Genomic DNA, 21,871 nt, shown 5'->3' with positions numbered 1-21,871 from the left:
TTCATCCCCCTCTTTCCACGTCCCCCTCCCCAAAGTCTGCAGGTGGAGAGGGGATAAGCAGCACTCTCTCCAGCTGCCCCATCTCCCTGGGGTGATGCGTGGAGGATTCCACACTCAGAGAAGCCAATTCAAGGACCATCATCTGGCTGAGCTACCTGACAGAGCTGCTTGAACACCACCAACCCCCCACCCCAGGATTTCACCCAGGAAGCCTGAGAACTGCCCCCAGCAGAGCCAGGGGCCAGACTGGGTAGCTGGCAGCTGTCCTGACCTCTCCACCAGCCAAAGCCTGTGTAGCTTCAATACCCACCCCAGACTCAGCACCGCCTCCCAACTTCCTCCATCACTGAGCATCAGATAAATGCTGCCTGAGCATCTATTAAGCACAGAACAGTCTACTGTGTTCTCCAGGGCAGAGAGAGTTCCAGGGTTCTTCAGGAGGGAGGCAAATAGAGACTTGCTGATCTTTCAACCCACCAAGCTTGATCCTGCCTCCACTCTGCCTTTGCCCCTCTAGTCCTGGTCCTTCTGCTAGAAATGCCCTTCTCCTGCTACCTGCTCTGCCTTGCTTGCTCAAATGTCACCTCATCTTAGATGCCCTCCCTGGCTGCCTCCCCCTGCCTTTCATCTGCTTTGTTTTCTTTCAGAGCTTTCATAGCTCTCTCCCTGCTCGTCGCTTTATTACCTCTGTGTTTGTCAGCCTCCCCCCATCAAAATGCCAACTCCATGAAAAGGGACTCCTGGGTCTTAGTCATGGCTAGCTAAATCCTCAGTGCTTAGAACAGGCACTAGTTCTCACTGAGGATCTTTTCTGTGAATGAGACCCGGGTTCTGGCTCTATTTCAGCTGGCCCCGGCTCCTTGACCCCGGAAAGAAGACTCTCCCCAACCCACCTCCCAAGGCTTCTCTTGTATAACATGAAAGGATTGGTACAAGTGTCTTTTTTTCTTTCTATCTTTCTTCTCTCTCTCTTTTTTTATTTTTTTAGCCATACCCATGGCATGTGGAAGTTTCTGGGTCAGGGATTGAACCTGTGCTGTAGTTGCGATCTAAACCATAGCTGCAGCAATGCTGGATCCACTGTGCTACAAGGGAGCTTCCTGGTTGGTGGTTTTCACCTGGGGTCCTAACTGAAGTCCCTAATGGCATCAAAGGGAGAATGGGGGTAGGGGGTCCACGAGCTATTTTTTTATTTAGGTGAAATTCTCATAACATAAAATTAACCATTTTTAAGTGAATAATTCCGTGGCAATTAGTGCATTTATAATGTTGTACAACCACCACTTCTATCTAGTTCCAAAACACTGTCATCACCCCCAAAAACACCATACTTTCTGCTCCCTCTCCCCCTGGCTCCTGGCAACTACCAATCTGAGTTCTGTCTCTGTGGATTTACCTATTATGAATATTTCATATAAATGGAATCGTACAATACGTGACATTTTGTGTCTAGCTTCTTTCACTTAGCATAATGCTTTCAAGGTACCTCCACATTGTATCATTTATCAGTGCTTATTTCTTTTTATGGATGAATAATATTCCATTGAATGGGTATACAATGTGTTTATCCATGTAACCATTGATGCCATAGTCTATTTTTAAAAACTGCTCCAGGAGTTCCCGTAGTGGCGTGGCACAGTGGTTAACGAATCTGACTAGGAACCATGAGGTTGCGGGTTCAATCCTAGCCTTATTCAGTGGGTTAAGGATCTGGCATTGCCGTGACCTGCGGTGTAGGTCGAAGATGCGGCTCGGATCCCACATTGCTGTGGCTGTGGTGTAGGCCAGCAGCTATAACTCCGATTAGACCCCTAGCCTAGGAACCTCCATATGCCGCAGGAGCAGCCCTAGAAAAGGCAAAAAGACAAATAAATAAATAAATAAAATAAAAACTGTTCCAAATCTATGATAAGACCATACCACTAAACTATGTCTGGTAGACAAAAGCTGGTAGATAAAATGTGGCCAATAGAACAAAAGAGGTGCTTGCACGTTCCAGGCTCTGATTCCAACGCTCTACGTAAATAACATAGCTGCACCCCAAAATACAGCCTCCATCTCTGGATGCTCATAGTGGACCAGACATCAGTCGTAGAATTGATGACTTTCTTTCACCCTCATCCTCACATTCTCTGAGGTAGAGACTCTCCTATGATTCATTCAGATGAGGCAAAATCCACTGCTCAGGAATCCCACTCCTGAACATCTATCTGGACAAAATCATAATTGCAAAACATACATGCACCCCAATGTTCATAGCAGCACTATTCACTTCAGCCAAGAAATGAAAACAACAACCCAAATGTCCAATAACTGGTGAGTTGATAAAGAAGATATGATACAGGAGTTCCCTGGTGGCTCAGCCAGCTAAGGATCCAGCGTTGTCACTGCTGTGGCATGGGTTTGATCCCTGGCGGGGGAAATTTTGTATGCTCTGGGAGCAGCCAAAAGAAAAAAAAAGATGTGATACATATGTACAATGGAATACTACTCGGCCATAAAATAGATTGAAATAACGCCACTTGCAGCAACATGGATGGACCTAGACATTATCACACGAAGCAAAGTCAGAAAGAGAGAGACAAATGCCATATGCTATCACTTACATGTGAAATCTAAAATATGACACAAATTAACTTATCTACGAAACAGAAACAGACTCACAGACAGAAAATAGACTTGTGGTTGCCAAGAGAGGGAGGTAGGGGAGGGATGGATTGAGAGTTTGGGAATAGCAGAGGCAAACTATTATATATAGAATGGATAAACAACAGGTCCTACTTGTAGCATAGGGAACTATATTCAATATAAATCATAACAGAAAAGAATATAAATATGAATATATATATGTAAAATTGAATCACTCTGCTGTGCAGCAGAAATTAACATTGTGAATCAACCATACTTCAATAAAATAACTTAAAAAAAAAAAATAGGGAGTTCCTGCCGTGGCTCAGTGGTTAGTGAATCCGACTAGGAACCATGAGGTTGCCAGTTCGATCCCTGGCCTTGCTCAGTGGGTAAAAGGATCCGGCGTTGCTGTGAGCTGTGGTATAGGTTGCAGACGAGGCCCAAGAAATGGCAAAAAGACAAAAAAAAATAAAAATAAAAACCACTGCCGGAGTTCCCGACATGGCTCAGTGGTTAACGAACCCCACTAGGATCCATGAAGATGCAGGTTCGATCCCTGGCCTCGCTCAGTGGGTTAAGGACCTGGGGTTGCCCTGAGCTGTGGTGTGGGTCACAGACGTGGTTTGGATCCCAGGTTGCTATGGTTGTAGTGTAGGCCAGCAGCTGCAGCTCCGATTCAGCCCCCAGCCTGGGAACTTCCATGTGCCATAGGTGCAGCCTTAAAACAAACAAACAAACAAATAAAAAAATCCACTGCTCAGGATCACACAGGTAATAGCGATGGAGTTGGCATTTGAGCCTCAGTCCTGGATCAAGAGCACGAACCTGAACCACCTGGAAGGCTATGTGCCTGGGGCACTCAGGCGGCCTTCTCGGTCACACCTCACGAAGCAGTACTGCCAGCTAGGGATCAGGGTGGAGCAGGCGTGGGCTCTGAATGGAGGCAGTAGGGCTGCGGGCAGGGGCGGGTGCGGCTAATGTCAGGTGACAACGACCTACCTTAAGGACTATTGAGTTATTTCAATACAATCAGGTGTGAAAATGCAAATCTCAAGGCTATTATGGCATAGGGACTAATATATACTGACTGCAGAGGGAGGGGAACTCAAGTTCACAACAGATGTTAGACGGATGTGATAGATCCTGTCTCGAAAACATGTACTCACTCCAAGGGGGAAAGCGATCCACCCCAGTGACCACAGTGAAGTCACTTGGACTTGTGAGCTTCAGTTCCACCATCGAGAAATATCCTTAGTGTGTTTCACACGTACCCTCATTAAAGCACCTGACTGTCGTTATGTCATGTTTTGCACACATGCCTCCTTATTCTTCTCTGAGCTCCTCAAGGTCGTCTGTGAATTCACCATAGAGATTTGCAAAATAATAAATAGTGAACACTGAGGCCCTTTCCAAGCTTAGGACTTCTCTACATCTGAGCTTTCTGCTCAAGCCACCATGCACCGGCCTGAGCACTGCAGGACACACAGAGGTAAGCCATCAACACTACTCCGAGAACACTCACTTTTAGGAAGGAATTCACCCAACAGATATCCTTGCCCATATGCCCAAAGGTATAGGTTCAAGATTCTCACTGACTCACTGTGTTGTGGGAGCATTAAAAAATTAGAAACAGGAGTTCCCGTCGTGGCTCAGTGGTTAACGAATCCGACTAGGAACCATGAGGTGGCTGCTTCGGTCCCTGGCCTTGCTCGGTAGGTTGAGGATCCGGCGTTGCCATGAGCTGTGGTATAGGCCGCAGATGCAGCTTGGATCTGGCGTGGCTGTGGCTGTGGCTGTGGCTCTGACATAGGCTGGCAGCAACAGATCCGATTAGACCCCTAGCCTGGGAACCTCCATATGCCGAGGGAGCAGCCCTAGAAAAGGCAAAAAGACAGCAATAACAACAAAAAATTAGAAACAGCCTAAACACCCATCAGTGGTGGGCTGGCTACATAAATGCTGGTACAGTCATCTAATGGATGCTCTGAAGACGTTACAAATAATGGCTTCGTAAGGCTTAGATCAACTAATAGGACATAATCTCTGAGAAAGGTGGTTGAGGACAAAAAGAAATGTATAGAAGGCTGCATATCGTGCTGTGTGTGTCCATATTATGTTGTTAAAGGAACACATGTATGTGCTTAAAAACGCAGAGTCTGGCTCTAGAGCAGTGCTGTCCAATAAATTATACTGTTGGCACGAGGGCAAGCCATGTTATTTACATTTTTTCAGTATCTCCATTAGATGATGGAAAGAGAGGTGAAATTTATTTTAATATATTTCATTTAACCCAATATATCCCAAATCAGATCCTTTTAGCATTTAAGCAATATTTAAAAATTCTTTTCCCAGGTTTTTTGAGTTATAACTGTTTGTTTTAAAATTATTGATGTGGAGTTCCCGTCGTGGCTCAGTGGTTAATGAATCCAACTAGGAACCTTGAGGTTGGGGGATCGATCCCTGGCCTTGCTCAGTGGGTTAAGGATCCAGCGTTGCCGTGAGCTGTGGTGTAGGTTGCAGACTCGGCTTGGATCCCGAGTTGCTGTGGCTCTGGCGTAGGCTGGCAGCTACGGCTCCGATTTGACCCCTAGCCTGGGAACCTCCATATGCCACGAGAGCGGCCCAAGAAATGGCAAAAAGACAAAAAATAAAATAAAATTATTGATGAGATATTTTGTGTTCTTTTTTTGATACGAAGTCTTTGAAATCGGGCATGTATCTTATACTTGCAGCATATCTCAATTCAAATTAGCCCCACATTTTAAATGCTCGATAGTCATGTATAATGAGTGGCTATTGAATGGGATGGCATAGTTCTACAAGGACTTCCAATTTGCCCCTGGAGAGAGGTTTTAGAGAATAGAAAATCAGGGGAGGAAGACGTTACTTTCACTCTATGTTCTTTTGTTCTGCTTTGACTTTTTTCCCCCAAGTGTATGAATTAGCTCTATTTTTTAACTCACAGTTTTAAAGGTAAGGGGAAAAAAAAAAAAAAAAAAAAAAAACACACAGAAAAGCCAGAAAGAGAACTGGAAAAGCAGTGAGCTTTGAAGTAGGAGATGATCCCAGACAGACAGGTGCAATGTCAAGGAGGTCAGGAGAGGGGAGTTTTTCGGAAGACAAGGAGGAGGAGTGGGTGGAAGAAAAAAGCAGTCCCCCAAGGCGACTTCAGATTGGGAACCTGAGACATCGCCTGTCACTCATCGGTGACATTTGAGAGCTGTGTCTGGAGAGGGAAGGGGGGAACAGGACCGAAGCAGGTTATTAGGAGGTGGAGGCAATAGGTGTGGCCCTTTCTGGAGAGAAGACCCAAGGATTCAAACACGGGTGACTAAAACAGTGACTCACTCAGAGGTGGCCCAGGCAGGAGCGATTCCTAGAAGCCGGGAGCGGAGAGGGTAGGATGGGAGGAAGTAGAGCTCTTGCTGGGAAGCGGAGAGGAGTCAGGCCCGGTTGGCACACAACAATAACCAGCTTGGCTACCAGTTAACTTTTTTGTGTGTTTTTAGGGCTGCACCTGCGGCATACGGAAGTTGCCAGGCTAGGGCTCAATCGGAGCTGCTGGCCTACACCACAGCCACAGCAACGCCAGATCCGAGCCACATCTACAAACTACACCACAGCTCATGCTGGATCCTTAACCCACTAGGCGAGACCAGGGATCGAACCCATACCCTCAGGGATACTAGTCTGGTTCATAACCTGCTGAGCCACTACCAGAACACCCTACCTTCCTAACCTTCTTGGGGACACAGACCCCTTCGAGGATGTGATAACCCCTGAAGATGCATCCCCCCAAAATGCACACGCGCACACGCAGTTTTATGCATAACTTCAAGGCACGCCCCGAGCCCCTGCAGGCTTCCCCCAGATCTCCGGCTGTAACAGTCCTCAGTGGCCTCCAAGACCTGCCCAAATCCCTCACTGCCCTTCACAGTCTGGGTCCACACCATCCAGGCCTTAACCTCTGCCCACGTCACCACCACTTCCGAGAGCCCTATGCAGTGGCCCTTTGTTGCAGGCGTTTTTGAGCCTGGGGTACCCCTTCCCCCTCAGGAGCTCTTCCTCCTCTTCCTTCTCTCCATTCAAAAGCCACCTCCCTCCTCCAGGCACATCTAATCACATCTTCCACTTAGCCCAGACTTCCAGGGTAAATGTCGCGTGTCATTATTGTCTGTTTGTGTCTCTGATCTGTTCCCATCTCCTCACCCACACAGGTTTTGTAAGACCTCAGGGCCAGGATCTTATCTGATCCAAAGTAGGTACATAAATTCATAAATGCATAAATCCAAATATCACTGAATTAAGGAAGAGAGCTAGGAGGTCCTGTACCCAGCAGCCCCTGAAGGCTCAGAGAAGGGTTTTTAAGGGCTGTGGTTGAAGATGGGCCATGTTCTTAGGAATAATAATTGAATCTGGGGAGTTCCTGTGGTGGCTCAGCAGTAACAAACCCAGCTAGTATCCATGAGGACTCGGGTTCGATCCATGGCCTCACTCAGTGGGTTAAGGATCCCGTGTTGCCATGAGCTGTGGTGTAGGTTGCAGACAAGATCCCACATTGCTGTGGCTGTGGCGTAGACTGGCAGCTGCAGATCAGATTCAACCCCTAGCCTGGGCACCTCCAGGTGAGGGTGTAGCCCTAAAAATCAAAAGAAAGAAAGAAAGAAAGAATCATACAATGTATAATTTTTGTGTATGGCTTCTCTCACTTTGCATAATTTTGAGGGGCACACCCAAGTTGTAGCATACTAGTACTTAATTCCTTTTTTAAAAAATTATTTGTGTGGAGCTCCCTGGTGGCTCAGCAGGTTAAGGATCCAGCGTTGTGGCTACTGTGGTGCAGATTTCACCCCTGGCCTGGGAACTTCTGCATGCCTCAGGCATGGCCAAAAAAAAATTATTTATGTATTTATTCCTGTTAAAAATATATATAATGCTATATTTGCCATTTTAACCATTTTTAAGTATACAGTCCAATGGAATTCATTGTACTCCTAATATTGTGCAGCCAAAATTTCATCATCTCGAAGTTCCCATCGTGGCGCAGCAGAAACAAATCCGACTAGGAACCATGAGGTTGTGAGTTCGATCCCTGGCCTCGCTCAGTGGCTTAAGGATCCGGCATCGCTATGAGCTGTGGTGTGGGTTGCAGACACAGCTCAGATCTGGTGTTGCTATGGCTGTGGCGTAGGATGGCAGCTACAGCTCTGATTCAACCCCTACCCTGGGAACCTCCATGTGCTGTGGGTGCGGCCCTAAAAAGATAAAAGAACAAAAAAACAACAACACCAAAAAAAAACCCCTCATCATCTCAAACAGAAACTCTAACTATTAAGCAATAACTCCCCATTATCCCAACCTACCCAGCCCCTAGTAACTTCTAATCTACTTGTTGCCTCTATGAGTCTGCCTGTATTCGCTGCCTCATAGAAGTGGAGTCACATAATATTTGCCCTTTTGCCCTTACACTTGGCATGTTTTCAAGTTTCAACCATGTAGCACATATCAGAACTTCATTCCTTTTGATGGATGAATATTGTATGGAGGTACCACATTTTGTTTCTCTATTCATTTGTTGACAGATGCTTGGGTCACTTCCATCTTTTAGATATTGTGAATAATATTGCTATGAACATTCACCTACAAGTGAATCTGTTTTAGTATATTTTTGACTTGGGGGATACATGCCTAGAAGTGGATTTTCTGGGTCATATAGCGTATGGACTGAATCATGTCCCCCCACCCAAATTCCTATGTTGAAGCTCTAACCCCCACCGTGATGGTATTTGTAGATAGGGCCTTTGGGAAGTAATTAGATTACAAAAGTAAAGCCCCCGCAATGGGATTAGTGTGCCTTTAAGAAGAAACACGGGGCGTTACCGTTGTGGCTCAGCAGGTTACAAACCCGACTAGTATCTACCAGGATGTGGGTTCGATCTCAGTGGATTAAGGATCCAGCATTGTGGTGAGCTGTGGTGTAGGTTGCAGACATGGCTTGGATGCCACGTTGCTGTGGCTGTGGGGTAGCCAACAGCTGCAGCTCTGATTCAACCCCTAGCCTAGGTGGGAACGTCCATATGCCACAGGTGCAGCCCTAAAAAGCAAAAAAAAAAAAAAAAAAAAAAAGAGAGAGAGAGAGAGAAGAAGAAACATAAACATGGGAGAAATCTTTCCTCTCTCTGCTAAGTGAGGATATAGCAAGAAGGCAAGGCAAGCTAGAAAGAGGTTTCTCACTAGAATTCAGCTGTGCTGACACCCTGATCTCAGACTTCTCAGCCTCCAGAACTGTGAGAAATAAATGTCTGTTGTGTAAGCCACTCAGTCTATGGCCATTTGCTACAGCAGCTGAAACAGACTAGGACATAATAGTAATTCTTTGTTAACTTTTCGAAGAAGCACCAAACTTTTCCACAGTAGCTGCATCATTTTTTATTGCAACAAGCAATACACCAGGGTTCTGGTTTCTTCCCATCTTCAACAACATGTTACCTTCTGTGTTTTTTCTTTTTGTTACAGTTATCATAGTGGACGTGAAGTGATGTCTCATTGTGGTTTTTGAGTTGCATATCCTTAATGGCTAATGATAGTAACATGTTTTCATGGGCTTATTGGGCATTTCTATCTCTTCTTTGGAAAAATGTCTATTCAAATGCCAGTTTTAAAAATTCAGTTGTCTCTTCATTGTTGAATTGTAGCTGTTCTTTATGTATTCCAGATACTGAATTATTTTATCAGATACATGACTTTAAAATATTTCCCCCATGCTTTACTTTGTCTTTTCACTTTCTTGAGGCACAAGTTTTTAATTTTTATGAGGACCAATGCATCTAATTTTCCTTTTGTTGTTCATGCTTTTGATGTCAAATTTAAGAATCCATTGCCAGAGCTCCCAGCGTGGCACAGCGGAAACAAATCTGACTAGGAACCATGAGGCTGCAAGTTCAATCCTTGGCCTCGATCATTGGGTTAAGGATCGGGCGTCACTGTGAGCTGTGGTGTAGGTCAAAGACACGGCTCAGATCCTAGGTGGCTGTGGCTGTGGCTATGGCGTAGGCCTGCAGCTGTATCTCCGATTAGACCCCTAGCCTGGGAACCTCCACAGGCCGTGGGTGCGGCCCTAAAAATAAATAAATAAATAAAAACAAACAAACAAAAAGAATCCACTGCCAAACTTGAGATCATAAAGATTTACCCTATGTTTCCTATCAATAGTTTTATAGTTTTAACCTGTGTACTTAGATTGTTGATCCATTTTGAGTCGATTTTTGTATATGGAGTCTGGCACCATTTCTCTCTCTTTTTTTTTTAATGGTCACACCCACATTCTATGGAAGTTCTTGGGTCAGGGACTGAATCTGAGCCGCAGCTGCTGCAACACCAGATCCTTTAACCTGCTGCACTGGGCCGGAGATGGAACCCAGGCCTTGCCAGTGACTCAGGCTGCTGCAGCTGGAATCTTAACCCACGGAACCATACATAGCAAGAACTCCAAGTCACCCTTTCTTGCAGAGACTATTCTTTCTCCATTGGATGGTCTTGGCACCTTTGTTGATACTCAACTAGCCATAGATATTTGAGGTTTTCTTTCTGGAATATCAGTTCTACTTCATTGGTCTATGTCCATCTTTATCCCAGTACCACACTGTTTTAATTACAGTAACTATGTAATAAGTTTCTACATACAAAATCTGCAAAATGTCACCTACAAGTAGAGAGAACTTACTCCTTCCTTTCCAGTTTGGATGTCTTTTTATTTCTGGCCTAATGGCTAGGACTTCCAATACTTTGTTGAATAGCAGCAGTAGCATTGCCAGATTTAGCAAGTAAAAATATAGGACACCCAAACAATATTTGGGACATACTTATATTAAACAATTATTCACTGTTTATCTGAACTACTGAAACTGGAAACCCTGAATTTTATCTGGGAGAGTCCGGAAAATGACCCCATAAGTGCCTGCACTGCCCGCCAATCCTTCGCCCTTCTCTTGACCTCTTGGGCTCTCGCCACGCTTGCCCTCCGTTTCTGGAAGCTTGGATACCAGAAACAGCTTGAAGCTCTAAGCCTGGACTCTGATCCCCACTGTGCTGGGCACTAAGAGGGTTCATCAAAATAACTGCTTTCTTTTCACTCCTGTTCTCAACCAACAGAGGTGTGGTCAGGCTTGGGGAGAAGCTAGGACTACAAAGCCTAAGCCACCATTCCCGTATGGCCAGATTCCAGGACCCTGAGGAGAAGGGTGTTTATGCTGAGTCCAGAGGTTGGGTTAGCATGGAGGGGTCTTGAGGATAGAGTGTATGCTTAGAGCTTTCCAGCTCCTGAAAGACATTTTCACATGTTTTTCTCTTTGATCGTCTCAATATCATCTGAAGAAAGCAGGGCAGCTATTATTGCCCCCAGTTCATGCCTGGGGAGATCAGATAGCAAGTGTTGAAAAGACTGCCCAAAGCCACACAGCTGACCAGTCCTCTAAGAAACAGGCGCTATGCCAGGCCTCTGGATCCCACTGAGCACAGTGCCCCCCCAAATAGAACAGAGTGGGACTTTGACTCCCAAGCCTAATAACCACAGAGCTGCAGGAAGACCAGCGCCTCAACTTGCTCTGGACCATATGCCTCATCATAGGGTCTGCCAGGGTGTCCCAAGGCACCCTGCCCACCTCTGTACCACCTTCCGAGTCGACTGAGGAGACAGAGCAAAGTCCACCTGCATCTAACTGGAAACCAAGCTTCATTACCTGTGCCCCACTGTTAATACACTTTATCCATCCTTTACCTCCAAGGCCTCTCTTTTGGTCTCCTTCCCCACCTCAAAACTTAATACTAATGATGCCTATTTTGTTGTGGTTTTTTCAGGACCACACCTGCAGCATATGGAGTCTCCCAGGCTAGGGGTCTAATTGGAGCTACAGCCGCCGGCCTAAGCCACAGCCACAGTTACGCAGGATCCGAGCCAAGTCTGTGACCTACACCATAGCTCACAGCAAAGCCGGATCCTTAACCCACTGAGCAAGGCCAGGGATCGATCCTGCAACCTCATGGTTCCTAGTCAGATTCATTTCTGATGCACCACGACGGGAACTCCTGTTTTTATTTTTATTTTTTTATTTTATTGTTGATGGCCCAAGATCCACACATTGCTTGTAGCACATTTATACTCATCCTCTCATTGAATCATTCAACTAATATTTGTTGTTTTCCTTGAGCACCTACTATCTGCCAGGAACTGTGACTGAGTCAAAACACTGGACTTCAAGCAGTGGGTCTTACCCCTGGTTCAATCCCTGGCCCTGGAACTTCCACATGTCAAATGTGTGGCCAAAAAAAAAAAAAAATTCCTATTTCCCAGCCACACCCCAGATGAATGATCAGAATTTGGGGGTTAGGACCAACATACCAATGTATTTTCTGGTAACAAATTAATTTGTTTCATTTGTCACTTAGTTCCTATATATCCAGCATAGCTGATGCCATAGCTAGTAGGATTAAATAGGCCAGACCAGTAATCTTCTTTGACATTGTAACACCATCTTTGGCATTACATGTTTAAAAGTGGTATATTTTAGGAGTTCCCTCTGTGGCTCAGCGGTAGTGAAACTGACTAGTATCCATGAGGATGCGGGTTGGATCCCTGGCCTCGCTCAGTGGGTTAAGGGTCCAGCATTGCCATGAGCTGCGTGTGGTGCATGTGGCAGACGTGGCTCAGATCCTGCGTTGCTGTGGCTGTGGTGTAGGCCGGCAGCTATAGCTCCGATTCAAACCCTAGCCTGGGAACTTCCATACGTCACACCTGCAGCCCTAAAAATAAAATAAAATAAAATAAATAAATGTGGTACATTTTAAGCAAGACCCAGTACTTCTTGAAAGAGACTTTATGAGGACATTTTATTTCTCCCAAAATTTTATTATAAGAAATTTTCAAACATACAGAAAAATGGAAAGAATTTTACAGTGAACACCCACCTAGAATCTCCCCTATTACTCTATCCAACTCTCAATACCTCCTATTTTTTAATGTTTCAAAGTAGATTATATCCACTTCTCCCTAAATACTGCAGTATGCATCGTATCAGCTACAGTTCAATATTTGGTTACAGCATTATTGTACTTTCTATATAAACATTATATTACAATGAACTACAAAAATCTGAAGTGTACATTTGCTGAGTTTTGACAGTGGTGTACACCCACCTGCATAATCCAAACATATGGAACATCACTGTCATTCCAGAAATTTCCCTTATTCTCTTCCCCTGCTCATCCTCACCCTACCCCACCCCCAGCCCCTAGAGAGACAGTCTCTTTGCTGGGGCTTTTTTCCCCTACCAGAGATTAGATCTGCCTGTTTTAGAACTTTGCAGAAGTTCCCGTTGTGACGCAGTGGTTAACGAATCTGACTAGGAACCATGAGGTTGTGGGTTCGATCCCTGGCCTTGCTCAGTGGGTTAAGGATCAGGCATTGCCGTGAGCTGTGGTGTAGGCTGCAGACATGGCTCGGATCCCGCGTTGCTGTAGCTCTGGCGTAGGCTGGCGGCTATAGCTCCAATTCAACCCCTAGCCTGGGAACCTCCACATGCCACATGAGAGGCCCTAGAAAAGGCAAAAAGACAAAAAAAAAAAGCTTTGCAGAAAGGGAATCAAATAGTAAAAACAAGTTTATGGTATAAAATAGAACATATGTTTATGTTAGAAAAAATAGAAAATATGTTTGTTAGAAAAAAATAGAAAATGTTTGTTAGAAAAAATAGGAGTCCCCATTGTGGCTCAGGGGTTAATGAATCTGACTAGGAACCATGAGGTTGTGGGTTCGGTCCCTGGCCTTGCTCAGTGGGTTAAGGATCTGGCGTTGCCGTGAGCTCTGGTGTAGGCTGCAGATGAGGCTCGGATCCCGAGTTGGTGTGGCTGTGGTGTAGGCCGGCGGGTACATCTCTGATTAGACGCCTAGCCTGGGAATCTCCATATGCCGCGGGAGTGACCCTAGAAAAGGCAAAAAGACAAAAAAAAAAAAAAAAAAAAAAAAGAAAGAAAAGAAAAGAAAGAAAGAATAGAAAATATGTTTATGTGAGAAAAAATATGTTTTTCTTTCACTCACCATAGTGTTTTTTATATTTACCCATGTTGTGTGTGTCAGAGGTCTGTTCCTTTTTATTGCTGAATACTGTCCTTTTGTATAAACAACAGTTCATCCATTCTCTTCACAGACATTCGGATTATTTCCAGTTTGGAGTTATAACGCTTCTGCGAACATTCTTTTTTTTTTTTTTTTTTTTTTTTTTTGTCTTTTTGCTATTTCTTGGGCTGCTCCCGCAGCATACGGAGGTTCCCAGGCTAGGGGTCTAATCGGAGCTGTAGCCACCAGCCTACACCAGAACCACAGCAACGCAGGATCTGAGCCGCTTCTGCAACCTATACCACAGCTCATGGCAACGGCAACACCGGATCCTTAACCCACTGAGCAAGGCCAGGGACTGAACCCGCAACCTCATGGTTCCTAGTTGGATTCATTAACCACTGCGCCACGACAGGAACTCCCTTCTGTGAACATTCTGGCACAAATCTTTTTGTGGACATATGTTTTCATTTCTTTTGGGTAAGTTCTGGTAGTGGGTTTTTTTGTTTGTTTTTTGTTTTTGGCTTTTTAGGGCTACACCCACGGCATATGGAAGTTTCCCAGCTAGGAGTCAAAGTGGAGCTGAAAATGGTGGGTCATAGGGTAGATGTATATATTTAACTGTTCTAAGAAACTACCAGGGAGTTCCCATTGTGGCTCAGTGGTAATGAAACCAATTATCATCCATGAGTTCATGGGTTCAATCCCTGACCTCGCTCAGTGGGTTAGGGATCCATCATTGCCATGACTTGTGGTGTTGGTCACAAACATGGCTCGGATCTGGCGTTGCCGTGGCTGTGGCATAGGCTGGCGGCTGTAACTCCACTTTGACTCCTAGCCGGGAAACTTCCTTATGCCATGGGTGTGGCTCTAAAAAGCCAAAAAATGAACAAACAAACCAAAAAAAAAACCACTACCAGAACTTTCCCATCAACAATTTAGAGATGTCCCAGATGGTCAGCTTTTTGTCAGATGTTGTATGATTATTTTTCTCCCAATCTATAACCTGCCTATTGGTTTCCCTAGAGGTATTTTTTCAATCCAAGCATCAGTATTTTACTTACTTTTTATTGAAATATACAGAAAAGTACACAAACTGCAGCGAACGGCTTGACTGATTTTTCACGAGCCGAACACACCCAGAATTCAACTTGAGAAATAGCATTTCCAACACCCCAGAAACTCCCCCATGCCGCCTTTCAATCCTTATCTCCCCACAAAGGTAATCATTATCCTGACTTCTAAAAGCAGAGATTAATTTTGCCTGGTTTGTACTTTATGTAAATGGAATCCTCCTCTTTTGTATATGGCTTCCTCGCTTCAACATTGTTTCTGAGGCGATCGGCGTTGTTTGGTACGGGGTAAATCACTCATTCTCGTTACTACCCGGTGTTCCATTGTGGGTTGACACCACAATTTATTTATCCATTCCACTGATGATGGGCATTCAGGTTATGGCCAGGTGTTTGTCGTTATGAAAGTGCTGTTGCAAACATTTTTTACCATATGCTTGATGTTTTGGCTGAACATATGCATACAGTCTCTTAAGTATATACTTAAGAGGAGAATTCCCACGTTTATCTCTTAAATACCTTTAATAGATGTTTTCCTAGAGTTCTCCTAAGTGGGTAGACCAATTCACATTCCCATCAAAGGCCCCAGAAGCTTTTAGCATTTTCCAGGTGAGTCTAAGTTGAAGAACCACTGCCTTACTGTCCTGACAAGGAACTGCGAGGAGGGCTCTGACACAGAGCCAGTGAGAACCGGGAGTGACAGGGCTCATAAGAGGCTGGGAAACAAGAAGATGTGGTGTGTATATTCAATGGAATACTGCTCAGCCATAAAAAGAATGAAATAATGCCATTTGCAGCAATGTGAATGGACCTAGAGATTATCATACTAAGTAAGCCAAACAAAGACAAATATCATATATCATTTATATGTGGAATGCAAAAAAAAATGATACAAATGAACTTATTTACAAAAAGAAATAGACTCACAGACATAGACACAAACTCATGAGGGAGTTCTCTTGTGGCATATTGGGTTAAGGATCTGGCATTGTCACTGCAGCGACTCAAGTTTGATCCCAGGCCTGGGAACTTCCACATGCTGTGGGCACAGCCAAAAGCAAACGAACAAACGAACAAATGCCCTCCTCATTGCAGCATCGAGAACAGGTTAGAAGGGGCTACAGTGTACTGGGGAAGTTTGATTCAGGGTATAATACAGTCCGATATATGATGCTGGATCTGGAGAGCAGTGGGCAGATTTTTAGAGATATTCCGACGGCAAAAGGGAAAGCAGATTAACGAGATCAGGCTGCGGTTCTGACAGAATTGGTCTGTACCTGGGCTTGGGAAAACCTGGTTTAAAAGCTCTTAGGTGATTGCAGTGTCCAGCCTCGTTGAGGTCCACTGCCAGCCCACAGCTTCGGGTGAAAGCCACTCAGAGCGATCAAACTCACTGCTCAGTATCTCTCTGGATACATGAGGAGAAAGACAGAGGTGGGGGTCCCCTGCCATCCTCCCACAGCCCAGACCACAGCTCCTGGCTGGGAGAGGAGAGGATCTTAATGAGACCAGAGGACTCCGGGAGCGCTCACCAGCACATCACTGCTAACTCTCCAAGAAGGGTTGCCAAATAAAATGCAGGACATCTGTTCAATCTTTTTTTTTTTTTTTTTTTTTTTTAGAGCTGCACCTGCAGCATATGGCAGTTCCCGGCTAGGGGTGGAATCGGAGCTGTAACTGCCGGCCACACCTCATGGCAATGCCAGATCCTTAACCCACTAAGCAAGGCCAGGGATTGAACCCGGATCCTCATGGATACTGGTCAGGTTCAATTCTGATGAACCACAATGGGAACTCCCAACCTGGTTCGATCTTAATTTCAGATAGACCACGAACAATTTTTTAGTATAAGTACGTCTCAAATGTTGTATAGAACATACTTATACGAAAGCATTATTTGTTCATCTGAAATGAAAATTTAGTTGATTTATCTCTTATTGTTATTTGTTAAATCTGGCAACCCTACTCCCCAGACAAGGTTTGAGGGATGCGACCCATTTCCTCAACTGCAGCAGCTTCCAAACCAACAGGGACCTGCCTCTTCTTCCTCCTGCTTCTCCCCCTTCTCTCTCATCCCCAGTGTGGCCTGGTCAAGACATCAGCCTGACATCAGCCTCTCCACTGCCACCCGCACAGGGGGTCCCTGGAACCGGGCCCAGGAGGAAACATCGTCCCACTCCAAGTCCACACGTTTCTTAAATCAGTCAATATTTCTCCACACCTACTATGTGCCAGGCCCTTAATGCAGTGACATGTCAGATGAGTTCCCAATCTCTGGGAGCCCGAATTGAGTGAGGGAGACGGCCCATGATCCGGAAAACAACTGTGGTAGATTGCGATGACAGCTATGAAGGGATGTGGTCGTTGTGACCGGGGCCCCTTGAGGTGGGGGGTCGGGAAGGGCCTCTCTGAATAGGTGACCTGACCTTGGCTTAAAGGACTGACAAGAGCCAGTTTTGTAAAGATCTAGGGAAGGATGTTCCAGGGAAAAGAAAGACCACAGGGATGTCACAGGACATCTGGGGGGACTCTGGCACATCTGGATAATTTGTAGGATTTGCCCGTTTCTGTGCTGGAACTATTCCTTCGTGGCCAATTTCAAGCTGCCAACCTGATGTGGTAATTTTTCTTTTTCCTTTTTTGGCCACACTCGGGGCACGCGGAAGTTGCTGGGCCAGGGACTGAATCCAAGCCACAGCTGTGACCTACACCACAGCAACACTGGATCCTTAACCCGCTGCACCAGCCTGGGAATCGAATCAGCACCACTACAGAGACAATACCGGATGATTAACCCACTGTGTAGTAGGAACCCCTGGACATGGTACCTTTTAAGAAGCTGATATTTTAGGTGATTTGGGGCCTTGTTAAGGGGCCAGGGCCGAATGGCTGTAGCAAAACCCCCATCTTAAGGGTTTTCCCAGCCTCAGGCCTTTCTTTATTCTCAGTTCCTTCCTCCCCACTCTCTCCTACAGGATGTTCCCATAAGCCTTTTAAGAGGCTTTTCCAGAAGTCTCTCCCTGATCTTCAAGCCGAGGTAGGCCTCCTCCCTCGTACCCCATAGCATCATCATTTCCTCCCTCTGTAACAGCTCATGACATATAAGTCCCTGGTTCAAGAGACTGACTTTAAAAACCAAAGCCTTATTGCATCGAGACATGTTCGAATGGCAAATTATCATTGCAAGAGAGCTCTGTCTTTATCTCTCTAACAAAATGAATTAAGATCATCATCTAAGATTCTGAACAAAGACATAAAACTGCAAACACTTACTGGACTCCTGAGCATCTTTAAACTTGAAGATGGAGAAACAGGACCACAGTCAATGTTTCTAAACCACTCCAAGGGGCCCTCTGTCTTACCCAGCTTTGTATCCTTCCTTTCCCTCACCTCCAGGCCCTGACAAATGCGGACTGAATAAATGAATGAATGGATGAAGTACTGAATATCCCAAAGATACTAGCCTCCCTCCTGTCCCACAAAGAAGAGATCTGAGGATCGAGGGCTCCACAGCCACCAGCACCTGTCCTGGGTACTGCAACACAGCCTAGCTATACTTCAGCACTGTCTCCCAGTTCTGCTTTTTGGTTTTATCTCTTTTTGCCTTTTCTAGGACCGCTCCTGCGGCACATGGAGGTTCCCAGGCTGGGGGTCTAATCGGAGCTGTAGCAGCCGGCCTATACCAGAGCCACAACAATGCCAGATCCGCGCCCCCTCTGTGACCTATACCATAGCTCACGGCAATGCCGGATCCTTAACCCACTGAGCAAGGCCAGGGATCGAACCCGAAACCTCATGGTTCCCAGTCGGATTTGTTAACCACTGAGCCATGACAGGAACCTCCCCCAGTTCTGTCTTAATATGACACCCAATAACTCTGCCCAGAGTTAGGGGGCCTAGAAACTGAGCCTGGCTGACTGTCAACACATGTGAACCACAAAACTCCATTGACCCTTCTGAGCCAGGCTGGGCTGAGGGCAGGCGGAAGGCCAAGGCGCTCAGGTGCTCTCTGAACCTCCCTGATTCCCCACAGCCCATGCTTTCCCTCCCCCAGACTCTGGCCTCCCACCAGCCTGCGTCCTGTGGGCTCCAGCCTGGCACGGGTGAAGCGTCGGGCAGGGCGCCCACAGACTCCTGCCTGCCCTGTGCAATCCCCGTGGTCGCCTCAGGTGGAGGCCATAACGGAGCAGCTGTCCGCCCCATCTCTTGCTGGCTGCCCTCCTATCTACACACCCACCCCCAGCTCTCTCTGCCTGGCAGGGAGGAGCTGTGAGAGTTAAGCGGATTTCATGCTATTTTCAAAGTCATTTTCCATGGAAAAAAAATTTTTATACCGTTAAACCTACTTTCTGCGGCTTCTCATCTCCCTGAAAGCTTCCTCCTCCCTTTCCATGAGATAAATCAGTAATGGGAATATTTAGGAACCTGCCAGTGACACCCTACAGGCATCTTGGGTTGAGGAGAGGAAATCATGCGAGAACCTTCCCGCTGGAGGTCAGGCCAGTGAGATGGGCCGACAGCCCCTGGGGACAGAGCGGGCTCCCCTTACCCACACTCCCCCAATTGCTTCTGGGCCTATCTTCGGACCCACTGTAACAACTGCCTTGTGGGAGTTCCCGCTGTGGCTCAATGGGATCTGCAGCATCTTGGGAGCACTGAGATGTAGGTTCAATCCCTGGCCCATCACAGTGGGTTAAAGAACTGGCATTGCTGCAACTGTAGCTCAGATCAGATCCCTGGCCCAGAAACTCCCTGGGCCAGGGCAACCGAAGAAGAAAATGAAAAAGAAACTGCTGTGTGTCAGGGTGCCTCGTCCCCAGCTCCCCCACCCTCCTGTGACAGCTGCCAAATCGGGGTGAGTGTTCTACAACCAGCATCCAGCGTCATGGAGCAACTAAGGCATTTCTGAGACCTGGGGGCAGCCTATGTTTCTCAGAGAAGAGGTGCCCCTAGGGAGACACAAGTTGGGAGGGGGTGAGGATGAGCTGTGAGATGCCAATGCCAGCATATGCTGCCTGGTGACCCCACTGCCCTCTCTGTGCATTCGGCCTGAAAGCCTCTATCATACTGTGTCAGACTTCAGCTGCCAGTAAACCAAGGCCTTTGCAAGGACAGGAGTTGAGGCCAAATGGCTCCGTGTCCTCGGCTTACAGCACAGGGCTCAGCCTGCCATGGGTTGCTGGATAGGAGCCTATTACATCAGCCAGACCCCTTTGGTGAGCAAGGCTGATCCAGAACCCCAGCCAGAGATGACTGAGCGGCCTCAGATGTGACCTGGCAAGAGAAGAAAAGGGTGAGAATGGCCAGTCAAATTCTCCTCCCCGTGATAATCCGGCAGAGTGGAACCCTGCGAAGCCTGCAGTGTTCCAAGGGTCCCGCTGAGATAGAGATGTGGGGGAGAGAAAATTCTAGGATGAAGCCCAGCTTTCTGGCCAGCACACCTTGATAACCCAACTCTGGCAGCAACTGGGGTCAAAAATACTGAGAGGAGTTCCCGTCGTGGCGCAGGGGTTAATGAATCCGACTAGGAACCATGAAGTTGCGGGTTCGATCCCTGCCCTTGCTCAGTGGGTTAAGGATCCGGCGTTGCCGTGAGCTGTGGTGTAGGTTGCAGACGCGCCTCGGATCCCGCGGTGCTGTGGCTCTGGCGTAGGCCGGTGGCTACAGCTCCGATTGGACCCCTAGCCTGGGAACCTCCATATGCCGCGGGAGCGGCCCAAGAAATAGCAACAATAACAACAACAACAACAACAACAACAACAACAACAACAAAGATAAAAGACAAAAAAAAAAAAAAATACTGAGAGAAGAGCAGGTGGGTTGGAGAATGGGGGAAGGAGCCCAGACTAGTGGTTGGTGAGATTGAGGTGAGGCTGGAACAGCCAGGAGGGGCAGTCACAATCTGGGATGGACGGTCAGGGACCAAGAGCCTCCCAAGGGCCCGAGTACTGGACTTCAGAAATCTTTAAGGATGGAGTTCCCGTCATGGTCAGCAGTTAACAAACTCGATTGGGATCCATGAAGATACAGATTTGATCCCTGGCCTTGCTCAGTGGGTTAAGGATCCAGTGTTGCTATGAGCTGTGGTGTAGGTCGCAGACATGGCACGGATCTGGCGTTGCTGTGGCAGTGGCTGTGGCTGTGGCTGTGGTTGGCAGCTGCAGCTCTGAGTCAACCCCTAGCCTGGAAACCTCCATATGCCGCAGGTGAGGCCCTAAAATGACAAAAAAAAAAAAAATTAAGGAGCAACCTCCTTGCAGCAAAGTAGACAAGAGGTTCTCCACCAAAATGCAGGACCCCTGCCCCCAAGGGATAAATATATGGATATTTAAATGTTCTTAATTATTCATGATTGCCTTTTTAGGGTGAAGCTTTTATATTCAAAATTTTAGAACCTATTGTTATAGCAGAACAGAATGTGAAAAGCTAACCTCACATATTCTATTTTCTCCCTTTACTCAAACATTGTTCATGTCACTGGAATTTCTTTCCACATTTGCATCTGAGATAGAAAGTGGTGCAGAAAAATACAAATAATCCCAACAAATGTCAACCTCAAAATCAGCATGAAGTATTCTTAGCAAATATGGTCGCCGCTTAGGTATTTCTGCCTTTCTAAGCAGATTATAAGAGAAATGGCTTTTCTACCAAGAATAATTTAACCATACTTATAAAACCTTTTCCAAATCAATACATATTGACCTATCGTTTTTCTTTTTTTTTTTTTTTTTTCTAACAGTGGGTAAAGTATCTCCCTGTGGATTTGGGCTCAGTGCTGGCCTCTGACAAAAGGACTTTTCAGTCCTGGGACAAGGGTGTCTTTAATCTAGAGGGTAACCTTGAACAAGAATCTCCTTAGGCATTAGCTTCCTCCCAGAAAAGAGGAATTCAGTTCTCAGGGGTCCTCAAACTGGACGTCACTGTTCCCAACAGCAGATCCTCACCTAGCACTTACTGTGCGCTAAGCTCTACTATACTATGTCTATACTGCAGACATTACTTATAAATCCCCTTTTTGTAGATGGGGAAAGGTGGGGCATGGCAAGGTCGAATAACT

The sequence above is a fragment of the Sus scrofa genome, chromosome 7 (assembly GCF_000003025.6).
Source record: "Sus scrofa isolate TJ Tabasco breed Duroc chromosome 7, Sscrofa11.1, whole genome shotgun sequence".
NCBI classification, from domain to species: domain Eukaryota; kingdom Metazoa; phylum Chordata; class Mammalia; order Artiodactyla; family Suidae; genus Sus; species Sus scrofa.
The sequence above is the reverse complement of the archived record's forward strand: the minus strand, read 5'-3'. Positions refer to the sequence as shown.